The following is a 12413-nucleotide window of genomic DNA, read 5'->3' on the forward strand; positions in this document are numbered from 1 at the left end:
TGTACTTTGGACCTAAAAGGGATAGCAACAGTGGAGGTCCAAAGGGACTTGTGGGTTCAGGTACACAGATCATTAAAATGTCATGGACAGGTACAAACAATAACCAAAAGGGCTGATGGAATGTTGGCCTTTAAATCTAGAGGACTAGAATATAAGGGGGTAGAAGTCATGCTACAGCTATACAAAGCTCTGGTTAGACCACACCTGGAGTGTTGTGTTCACCACACCCTTAGGATGGATATGTTGACCTTGGAGGGAGTGCAGCATAGAATTACTGAAATGATACCTTGTCTCCAAGGGTTAAATTACAAGGAGAGATTACACCATCTAGGGTAGCATTCCCTGAGAGCAAAGACACGTCTGGCGCACCTCAGCTCCGGGAGGCCATGAGCAGTGATGTTTTCGAGGAGGAACAGATGGAAGCAGCAGAGGATAACCCAATCTTTGCTGCCTACGACCCCCACCCCCCTCGATGTCACCCCAGCGGAAAAACCCCTGCATGAAAAACCAGGAGGGGTTTCTGAGCCCAACTATTGTGAAACAGCTTGCTCACACGATGGGTATGCAGGAACATCCCAAAGGACTGGGACTAGCAAGGACAAATGGTATGGGAAGCAACAACTAACTTTTAAAAAATGGGTGTACAGATTGTTTCCATTAATGTGTGTAGCATTAAATCTACTACGCAATGTGTTTCAACCTTGGATTACGTCGCCAAGGTCAAAGCCGACCTACTGTTTCTGCAGGAGTGTGGAATACCACACCTCAGCACCTACAGGCAGTGGTCGCGATGGTGGTCCCACGGGCCATCAATCTGGTCGGGGGGTAATGATTGCCGTTCCTCCAGCCTGGGTATTCTGCTGCGGGGAGGTAACTTCACCATCTCCGAAGTTAAGGAGGTGGTGGGCGGTCGCCTCCTCGTAGCAGACGTGATGTACAACAACGCTCTGCTCCGGTTGATCAACGTCTACGCCCCGGTACAACGCAGCGAGCGGCTGACCGTCTTCCAGCAGCTCCCACTGCTGCTGGCGACGTCCAGGCCGGTCATCCTAGGCGGTGACTTCAACTGCATCATCGATGCGGCTGGACGATCCGGCAGTGACGACAGCAAACTGGACGCTACGTTAGGTTTCCTAATAGAAACAGTTAAAGATGCCAAACTGCACGACGGAGCGCAGCGCAGATACACATGGTCAAGATCGGACGGGTCTGCCCGTTCCAGGATTGACTTCCTGTTTGTGTCCCGTGCCGTCACGGTCGGATCCACCGACGTCAAGCCGGTGTTCTTCTCTGACCACTGCCTCTTACTGGCCGACTGTCACTTACAGGACGACCAGCGGGTTGGCAGAGGGACGTGGAAGCTCAATGCTACACTGCTGACCCCAGAGAACGTTGAGGAACTCAAAAGGGATTACAAAGGTTGGAGGACCGTGAAACCCCTCTTTGAGTCTCCAGTTCACTGGTGGGAAGCGATTAAGGAGAACATCAAGAGGTCCTTAATCCACAAAGGTGTTCAGAGGGCGAGAGAGAGACAGAGGGAAATGTCCCGACTCCAGAAAAGTATGCAAAATCTGCTCCGGTTGCAGTCAATGGGGGTCGAGGTCAAGGAGGACCTCCAAGAGGTGAAGAGCCAGCAGGCCTCGCTCTTTGCCAAGGAGGCCTCCAAGATCATCTTCCGGTCCAGAGTCCGCTCCATCGAGCAGGATGAGACGTGCTCGCGTTACTTCTTCCAAAAGGTACACAGAGAGAGCTCTGTTATCAGCAGTCTGAAGGAATAAGATGGCTCGGTAACGTCTTCGCAGTCCGACATACTAAGGATCAGCAAATCCTTTTATGCTGGGCTGTATGACGTGAAGCCCACAGATAGCAGAGCCTCCCAGTCCTTCCTGTCATCTATCACAGAGGTCTTAGGTGACAGCAGGAGGGAGAGACTGGACAAGCCGCTAACTCTGGACGAGTTGACAAAGGCCGTCGAGTCCTTCGAGACGAGCGACGGCTTACCGGTCGAGTTATACTCGGCCCTGTGGGATTGGGTTGGCCTGGACCTGCTGGAAGTATACGAGAGTATGCTCCTGGCCGGCAGCATGTCAGAATCCATGAGGAAAGGCATCATCACCCTCATCTGCAAGCGGAAGGGGGACAGGGCAGAAATCAGAAATTGGCGGCCCATCTCACTGCTTAATGTTGACTACATGATTCTGTCCAAAGTCATAGCCAGTCGAGTCAAATCTGCTCTGGAGTTGGTGATCCACCCTGATCAGACCTGTACTGTACCGGACAGGAAGATCTCTGATAGTCTCGCGCTACTCAGGGATACGATCGCCTATGTACGGGACAGGAGGGTGGACACCTGCCTCATCAGCCTGGACCAGGAGAAGGCTTTTGACAGGATATCGCACACCTACATGAAGGACGTGCTTTCCAAAATGGGGTTTGGGGAGGGAATCTACAATTGGATCCAACTGCTCTACACAAACATCAGTAGCGCAGTCTCAATCAACGGATGGGAATCGGAAAGTTTCCCGATCAAATCTGGAGTCAGACAGGGCTGTCCTCTCTCCCCGGTCTTGTTTGTTTGCTGTATTGAACCCTTTGCTGAGTCTATTAGGAAGGATGCGAGCATAAGAGGGGTGACAATCCCAGGCAGCGGAGGCACTCAGGTTAAAACCTCCCTGTACATGGATGACGTCGCCGTCTTCTGCTCGGATCCGCTGTCCGTGCGCAGACTGATGAGCATCTGCGACCAGTTCGAACTGGCCTCGGGAGCCAAAGTTAACCACGGCAAGAGCGAGGCCATGTTCTTTGGGAACTGGGCTGACCGATCCTTTGTCCCCTTCACCGTCAGGTCAGATTACCTGAAGGTGCTGGGGATATGGTTCGCAAGGGCCGGGGCGTGCACCAAAACCTGGGAGGAGCGAGTAGCCAAGGTACAACAAAAGTTGAGCATGTGGGGGCAGCGATCTCTCTCCATTGTGGGTAAGAACCTGGTCATCAGGTGCGAGGCGCTCACGTTGTTGCTCTACGTGGTGCAGGTCTGGCCCATACCCCACTCCTGCGCTGTGGCAGTCACCCGAGCCATTTTCCGCTTCATCTGGGGATCTAAAATGGACCGGGTCCAGAGGGACACGATGTTCAAATCTCTGGACAAGGGCGGGAAAAATGTACCCAACGTGGCCCTCATCCTGATGACCACCTTTGTGTGCGGCTGCATCAAGCTGTGTGTAGATCTCCAGTACGCAAACTCCAAGTGTCACTACGTGCTGAGGTTCTATCTGTCCCCGGTGTTGCGAAGGATGGGCCTGGTCACATTGCCGCGGAACGCTCCATGCAGTTGGGCCGTGCCGTACCACCTATCCTTCGTGGAGCAGTTTCTGCGGGAAAACACCTTTGACCACCGGTCCATCAGGCAGTGGTCTGCACGGAATGTCCTCAAGGCCCTACGGGAAAAGGAGACAGTGGATCCTGTCGGATGGTTCCCCGAGCAGACCGTCAAAGTCATTTGGCGGAATGCCTCATCACCAGAACTTTCAAACAAGCACCAAGACGTAGCTTGGCTGGTGGTGAGAAGGGCCCTCCCCGTCAGATCCTTCATGCACACCCGAAGTCTCGCCCCCTTCGCACAATGCCCCCGCGGTGGCTGTGGTGAGGAAGAGACGGTCGCCCACCTCCTCCTGGAATGTGTCTTTGCAAAGCAGGTGTGGAAAGAGATGCAGTGGTTTTTGTCGAGGTTCATCCCAAGCAGCTCTGTAACACAGGAGTCTGTGCTCTATGGGCTGTTCCCAGGGACGCACACCGAGACAAACATCAACTGCTGCTGGAGGACTATCAATTCGGTGAAAGACACCCTTTGGTCTGCCCGAAACTTGCTGGTCTTCCAGTGCAAAGAGTTGTCCACCACCGAATGTTGCAGACTGGCACATTCCAAGGTCCAGGACGACGTGCTGAGGGACGCACTAAAGCTTGGGGCAGCCGCAGCAAAGGCTCAATGGGGAAAGCCCACAGTGTAAGGTCCCCCCACCAAGCTGAACTGAGGGGCTGGATCCATGGGAAACCCCTCGAACTGTATCGTTAATATTTTCATTTGCTGTAAATGTAAAACTGTAATTGGCATGACAATAGTGAAATGGAAGGGTTGTGAAGAAACTCATGATAGTATTGAAGGAAACTGATCTCCCTTGCAATGTTTGTATTTTTTGGTGCTGTTTGAAACTGTTTGGGAATGTAATTTTTACAGATTTTTATGAATAAAGTATATTTTGGAAATAAAAAAAAAATTCCCTGGAATTTAGAAATTTAAACATAAAAGATAATTTGATCAAAGTTTTCAAGGGTATGAAGGGGAACAAATAAGGTAGATAGAGAGAAACTATTTCTGCTGGTTGGGACGTAGCCTAAAAATTAGAGCCAGGTCGTTCAGTAGCAAAGTTAAGAAACACTTCTACACAAAGACGGAATTCTGATCTGCAAATGGTAGTTGATGCAGGGTCAATTGTTAATTTTAAGTCTCAAATTGATAGATTACTGTTAACCAAAGGTATTATGGGATATGGGGCAAAGCTGGGGGTGTATGGAGCGAGGTCACAAATTAGTCATGATCTCATTGAATAGCTAAACAGACCAGAGGGGCGAAATAGCCTATTCCTGGTCCTATGTTCCTACTATTCAAAGAAGAACAGGTAATTATCTTGGTGTTCTGGCCAATATTTATTCCTCAATCAACATCACTAAAATAGATTATTTGGTCATTTATCTTATTGCTGTTTGTGGGATACTCGATTTTCTACATTACAACAGTTCAAAAATATTTAATTGCCTGTAAAATACTTTGGGATGTCCAAAGGTTGTTAAAGGCACTAAATCAATACAAGCTGTTCTTATTTTTAGTTTTTGATATTATTGTCACTGCACGCAGCTCCTGTTGAATGAAGGAGTGTTGCAATAAAAGGTAAGTGCTCTGTGAATTATTTGAAGCTTATCTTTCTAAGGGAGCAGCAACTGAATATTTACTTTGGATCCATATTTTTATGAAGAAAAGTTTTTATATAGACAATGGTTCTGACACTTACCATGGCACTTCTTCTGATGCCACTGAACTTTATCCTCACTTGCTCTCAGGCACAGTAAACCTGGGAGAATGCATGCGCTTGCTCAGCAAACTCCATCCATGCATTTTGCACTTGAGAGATGGGTGTCATTTGACACCAAATAGGGCCACCCTTCTTTGTTGTGTTTGTTGCAGTAACACCTGCAATGTGGCATTACTGAAGGCAAAGGTCTTTGATGCTGTCATCATTGTGTGTCTGTTGCTCCCTTCAGGCCCCTTTTAGTTGCCCCCAGATTTGTGGGGCTTCTCAGTGTGTGCCTGTTCCTGTGCTTACAATGTTGTCTAAATGATGCAAAAGGAGACATTACCAGCTCTCCCACCTCCATTTCTTTTTTTCTCCGGTTGTGTGCTCAATTTTAGGGCACCCGTAGAAGACGCCATTGAGCTTACTCACTTCACACTTCCATATTGTTGTTAGTTTGATCTTGCTTCGGGCTGATCTGAGATTTACCTCTGCTCATGTGTGCAGAACTGAGAGTGGCAGAGATTTGCATGAAGTCCTCACAGTTTGCTCTGTCAGATGCTCACATTGTACTTGATTGAACTCTGCCCCTCTCTGTACCTCTGTTTCAGACAGCTAGTGCAATACTGTGGAACCCTGGAAAAGCAGCTGTATCACAAAAAGATGTAAGAGACAATGGGGGATTTTAACTAGGAGCAGGTTATCAGTGGGCTGGATGGCAGGGTGAGTGTGAAGCTCACCCACCATCATTCGTTTAAGAGAGTGGGGGAAATCTGGGCTGGTGCTTGGGTAGGAAGAGGGTGAAGCTTGTGATATTCTTGGGGGTGGAGTGAGGTTCAACCGGGTTTGGTATAAGATGTGAGGCAGAGACTAAGACAGAGGCAGAAAGCTGTGGAACATGATGGAGTCTTTTTTATTCTGTTTTACTTACACTTTCCTTTTGCTAGCATGTGTGTTCTACAGCAGCCCCAAGTGTACACAATGCACAATGCAATTGCAATTTCAAAACACTTCAACACTACAGAGCCCAGGGCAAGAGATGTAAAAAGTTTCATTGTGGAGCCCAGAGGAACTCTCCTGCTCCCCTTGGTCTATTAAAGAAAGCTATTGACTTACTTTAGAGGGCCTCCTCATCTTCCTGACCAAGTTTTAATGAGTGAGGCACTTGCAGCAGGTGAGCCAAGGTGCTTTACTATCTCAGTGCATTATGAGTACAGTAGAAGAGTGGTTGTGTTAATGGTTTTATAATCCAGAGATCTGGCCTAATGATATGAGTTCAAATTCTATCACAGCAGCTGGGAATTTGAGTTCAATTTATTTTTAAAAATCTGAGAAAAAACTAGTATCAGTAATAGTGATCATGAAAGTACCAGATGGTCATAAAAACCCATCTGGTCCCCTAATGCCCTTTAGGAAAGGAAATAGAAACATAGAAAATAGGAGCAGGAGTAGGCCATTCGGCCCTTCGAGCCTGCTCCGCCATTCATTATGATCATGGCTGATCATCCAAATCAGTAGCCTGTTCCCGCTTTCCCCCCCCCCTATCCTTTGATCCCTTTCGCCCCAAGAGATATATCTAACTCCTTCTTGAAAACATACAATGTTTTAGCCTCAACTGCTTTCTGTGGTAGCGAATTGCATAGGCTCACCACTCTATGGGTGAAATCTGCTGTTTTTGCCTGGTCTTGACTATATGTGACTCCAGACCCAAAGCAAGGTGGTTGACTCTTAACTGGCCTCTGAAATGGCCTAGCAAGTCACTTTGTAGTATTCAAGAAGGCAGCTCACCAGCAGCTTCTCAAGGCAATTAGGGGTGGGCAATAAATGCTGGCATTCCTATTGATGACCGCATCCTGTGAATGATTAAAAACAAAACAGTCTCAGATATGATCTGAGGCATGTCTAGTTCTCTGAGCTGCATCCCTTTTTGTCTCTTTGCATTGAAGCTTCATGCTCAGAAACCATCCAGACAAATGCAGCCCTCCTACACAGCGTGTGATGATGACCAAAGAATGGAGTTCTGTGTTCCACTCTGTACCTTTGTGATTGGCGAGTTTCTGATATATCTGTGCTTGCCCAATGTCACTGGAGTGCTATCTTTGATCAGCTTGGTGGTTACTAAGGTAACAGGGGAAGTGGAGGAAGATGGGGTAAAAGCTTGTGTATGTGACCATAATATGATAGAAGAATTGATAGAATATGATAGAATTTTACATTATGTTTGAAAGTGAGGTGTTCAGTCTGAAGCCAGGGTGTTAATTTTGAACAAAGGAAGTTATGAAGGTATGAGGGGCAAATTGGCTGAGGTGGATTGGGAAAATACATTAAAAGGTATGATTGTACATAGGCAATGGATAGTCTTTGAAGAAATATTACATAGTTTACAGCAACTATACATTCCTTCAAGGTACAAAAATGCCCAAAATAAAGGCAGTCAACCGTGGATCACAAAGGAAGTTAAGGATTGTATAAGATTAAAAGAAAAGGCCTATAAAGTTGCCAGAAATAGTAGTAAACAAGAGGATTGGGAGGATTTTAGAATACAGCAAAGAAGGACGAAGAAACTGATTGAGAAAGAGAGAATAAAATATGAATGTAAGCTCGCAAAAAATATAAAATTGGACAGTAAAAGCTTCTACAGGTACGTAAAAAGGAAACGTTTGGCTAAGACAAATGTGGGTCCATTACAGGCAGAGTCAGGAGAATTTATAATGGAGAATAGAGAAATAGCAGAGAAGCTAAATGATTACTTTGTGTCTGTCTTCACTGAGGAAGATACAAGAAATCTCCCAGAATTAGAGATCCAAGCGACTGGGGGAATGAGGAATTGAAGGAAGTTAGTATTATTAAGAAGGTTGTATTGGAAAAATTAATGGGCTGAATGTTGATTAGTCCCCAGAACCTAATATTCCATATCCCAGAGTGTTGAAAGAGGTAGCTATGGAGATATTGGATGCATTGGTGATCATCTTCCAAAGTTCTATTGATTCTGGAGCAATTCCTGCAGATTGGAAGGTCACAAATGTCACACCACTATTTAAGGAGGGAGGGAGAGAGAAAACTGGGAATTACAGACCTGTTAGCCTTACATCAGTCATTTGGAAAATGCTAAACTCTATTCTAAAGGATGTGATAAATGCACACTGTTGGAGTTTTTGAAGATGTTCCTAAAAGAATTGATAAAGGGGAGTCGGTGGACATGGTATACTTGGATTTTCAGAATGCCTTTGATAAATTCCCCCACAGGAAGTTGGTTAGTAAAATTAAAGCGCATGGGATAGGAGGTAATATACTGGCATGGACTGGGGATTGGTTAACAGGCAAAAAACAGAGAGTAGGAATAAATGGGTCATTCTTGCGTTGGCAGGCTGTGACTAGTGGGGTACCGCAGGGATCAGTGCTTGAGCCCCAGCTGTTCACAATATATATCAATGATTTGGATGTGGGGACCAAATGTAGTATTTCCAAGTTTGCAGATTACACAAAACTAGGTGGGAATGTATGTTGTGAGAAAGATGCAAAGCAGCTTCAAAGAGATTTGGAAAGACTTAGTGAGTAGGCAAGAATGTGGCAGATGGAATATAATGTGGAAAAATGTGAGGTTATCCAATTTGGTAGGAGGAATAGATGTGCAGAGTATTTCTTAAATGCTAAGAGATTAGAAAATGTAAATGTACAAAGGGACCTGAGTGTCCTTGTCAATAAGTCACTGAAAGTGAACATGCAAGTGCAACAAGCAATTAAGAAGGCTAATTGTATGTTTGCCTTTATCGGAAGAGGATTTGAGTACAGGAGTAGTGAAGTCTTGCTTCAATTGTATAGAACCTTGGTTAGACCGCACCTGGAGTACTGTGTGCAGAGGGTTGTGAATCTTTGGAATTCTCTACCCCAGAGGGCTGTGGAAGCTTAGTCACTGAGCATGTTTAAAGAAGAGATTGACAGATTGCTAAATACAAATGACATAAGGGGATATGAGGATAGTGAGGAAAAAGGCATTGAAATGGATAATCAGCCAAGATCGTATTGCATGGCGGAGCAGGCTCAATGGGTTGAATTGGCCTACTGCTGCTCCTATGTTCTTATGTGACTCATGGTCATAACCAGTTACTAATTTATTTTCAGCTATACAAGCATTAGGTTCTATTGGCCACCAACCAGTGGGAAAGATATATAGCAGCAATTGTTTAAAAAAATTATTCGATGGGATGTGGGTGTTGCTGGCAACGCAAGCAATTTTGCTGATCCCTAATTGCCCTTCACAACTGAATGGCTTGCTCGGCTATTTCAGAGGGCAGTTAAGAGTCAACTGCGTTGCTGTGGGTCTGGAGTCACATGTCGGTCAGACCCAGGCGAGGATGGTAGATTTCTTTCCCTAAAGGACATTGGTGAACTGGATGGGTTTTTATGACAATTGATAGAGGTTCCATGGCACCATTACTGAAACTAGCTTTCAATTCCAGATTTTTAAAATTAATTAATTGAATTTAAATTCCAGCAGCTGCCGTGATGTAATTTGAACCCCTGTCCCCAGGGCATTAGCCTGGGCCTCTGGATTACTAGTTTAGAGATATGACCACTGTCTCCCCCCAGAGAGGTGCAAAAACTATAGAGCAGCAATAATGTGGGACTTTAATTATCCTGATATCAACTGGGATAGTAATAGTGTACAGGGCAGAGAGGGAGAAGAGTTTCTGAAGCGTGTTCAGGAGAATTTTCATGACCAGTATATTTCCGACCCATTGCTGGACCTAGTTCTGGGGAATGAGGTGGGTCAAGTGAATCAAACATCAGTAGGGGAACATAGTCTTATAATGTTTAGATTACCTATGGAAAAAGTTTAGAAGCAATCCAGAAGAAAAATACTTAATTGGAAGAGGGTCAATTTCAGTGGGTTGAGAATGGACCTGTCCCAGATAAATTGGAAACAAAGATTGGCAGGCACAACTGCAATGGAACAATGGTCTGCCTTTAAAGAGGAGATAGTTCAAATATTGTCGAGTACATTCCCCAAAGGAAAGGTAGGGCTACCAAAGCCAGAGCTCCCTGGATGACAAAAGAGATAGAGCAAGATGAAGCAGGAAAGGGGATCATATGGCAGATGTCAGGTTGATAATACAAGTGAGAACTAAACAGACAGTAGGTTCAGCAGGCAGTGAAAAAGGAAATGAGAGAGGCAAAGAAAGAGAATGAGAAGAGACTGTTAGGTAACATAAAGGCGAATCCAGAAGTCTTCTATAGGCATATAAATAGTAAAAGGGTAGTCAGAGAAGGAGTGGGGGCAATTAGGGCCCAAAAAAGTGGATCAATGCATGGAGGCAGGGGGCATGGCTGAAATACTAAACTAGTACTTTGCATCTGTCTTTACCAAGGAAGAAGATGCTGTCAAAGTCAGAGTGAAGGAGGAAGTAACTGAGATACTGGATGGGCTTACAATTGATAAGGAGGAGGTATTAGTAAGGCTGGGTGTATTAAAGTTAATAAGTCACCAGCACCAGATGGCATTCATCCAAGGATGCTGAGGGAAGTAAGGACAGAAATTGCAGAAGTGGCCATAATCTACCAATCCTCCTTAGATACGGGGGTGGTGCCAGAAGACTGGAGAATTGAAAATGTTACACCCATGTTCAAAAAAAAGGAAGTAAGGATAAACCCAGCAACTACTGGCCAGTCAGTTTAACCTTGGTGGTGGGAAAGCTTTTTAGAAATGATAATCTGCAACAAAATTAAGAGTCACTTGGACAAGGGTGGGTTAAGCTAAATGGTGATCATGAAACCATTGTCAATTGTTGTAAAAACCCATCTGGTTCACTAATGCCGTTTCGGGAAGGAAATCTGCTGTCCTTACCTTGTCTGGTCTACATGTGACTCCAGACCCACAGCAATGTGATTGACTTGTAAATACCCTCGCAAGCAACTCAGTTCAAGGGCAATTAGGGATGGGCAATAAATGATGGCATAGTCAGCGACGCCCACTTCCCACAAACTAATATTAAAAAAACACTGGCATCTACCCGTCAATGCGGAAAATTGCCCAGGTATGTCCTGCATACAAAAAGCAGGCCAAATCCAACCCGGCCAATTACCGCCCCATCAGTCTACTCTCAATCATCAGCAAAGTGATGGAAGGGGTCATCAACAGTGTGATCAAGCGGAACTTGCTTAGCAATAACCTGCTCAGTGACGCTCAGTTTGGGTTCCGCCGGGAGCACTCGGCTCCTGACCTCATTACAGCCTTTGTCCAAACATGGACAAAAGAGCTGAACTCCAGAGGTGAGGTGAGAGTCACTGCCCTTGACGTCAAGGCAGCATTTGGCCGAGCATGGCATCAAGGAGCCCTAGCAAAACTGGAGTCAATGGGAATCAGGGGGACAACTCTCCGTTGGTTGTAGCCATACCTAGTACAAAGGAAGATGATTGTGGTTGTTGGAGGTCAATCATCTCAGTCCTAGGACATCACTGCAGGAGTTCCTCAGGGTAGTGTCCTAGGCCCAACCATCTTCAGCTGCTTCATCAATGACCTTCCCTCCATCATCAGGTTAGAAATGGGGATGTTCGCTGATGATTGCACAATGGTCAGTGCCATCTGTGACTCCTCAGATACTGAAGCAGCCCGTGTCCAGATGCAGAAAGACTTGGACAACATCCAGGCCTGGGCTGATAAGTGGCAAGTAACATTCGTGCCACACAAGTGCCAGGCAATGACCATCTTAAATGAGAGAGAATCTAATCATCTCTTCTTGACATTCAATGGCATTACCATCGCTGAATCCCCCACTGTCAACATCCTGGGGTCATCATTGACCAGAAATTGGACAAGACCAGCTGCATAAATACTGTGGCTATAAGAACAGGTCAGAGGCTGGGAATTCTGCCGTGAGTAACTCACTTCCTGATACCCCAATGCCTGTCCTCCATCTACAAGGCACAAGTCAGGAGTGTGATGGAATAGTCTTCACTTGCCTGGATGGGTACAGCTCCAACAACACTCAAGAAGCTCGACACCATCCAAGATAAGCAGCCCACCTGATTGGCACCCCATGCACCACCTTCAACATTCACACCCTTCACCACTAATGCACAATGGCAGCAGTGTGTACCATCTACAAGATGCACAGCAGCATCTCACCAAGTTTCCTTCGACAGAACCTTCCAAACCCACGACCTCTACCACCTAGAAGGACAGGGCAGCAGATGCATGGGAACACCACCACCTGCAAGCTCTTCTCCAAGCCACACACCATCCTGATTTGGAACTATATCGCCGTTCCTGCACTGTTGTTAGGTCAAAATCCTGGAACTCCCTTCCTAACAGTACTGTGGGTGTACCTACACCCCAAGGACTGCTGC

This window comes from Heterodontus francisci, chromosome 5, assembly GCF_036365525.1.
Source record: "Heterodontus francisci isolate sHetFra1 chromosome 5, sHetFra1.hap1, whole genome shotgun sequence".
Taxonomy (NCBI): domain Eukaryota; kingdom Metazoa; phylum Chordata; class Chondrichthyes; order Heterodontiformes; family Heterodontidae; genus Heterodontus; species Heterodontus francisci.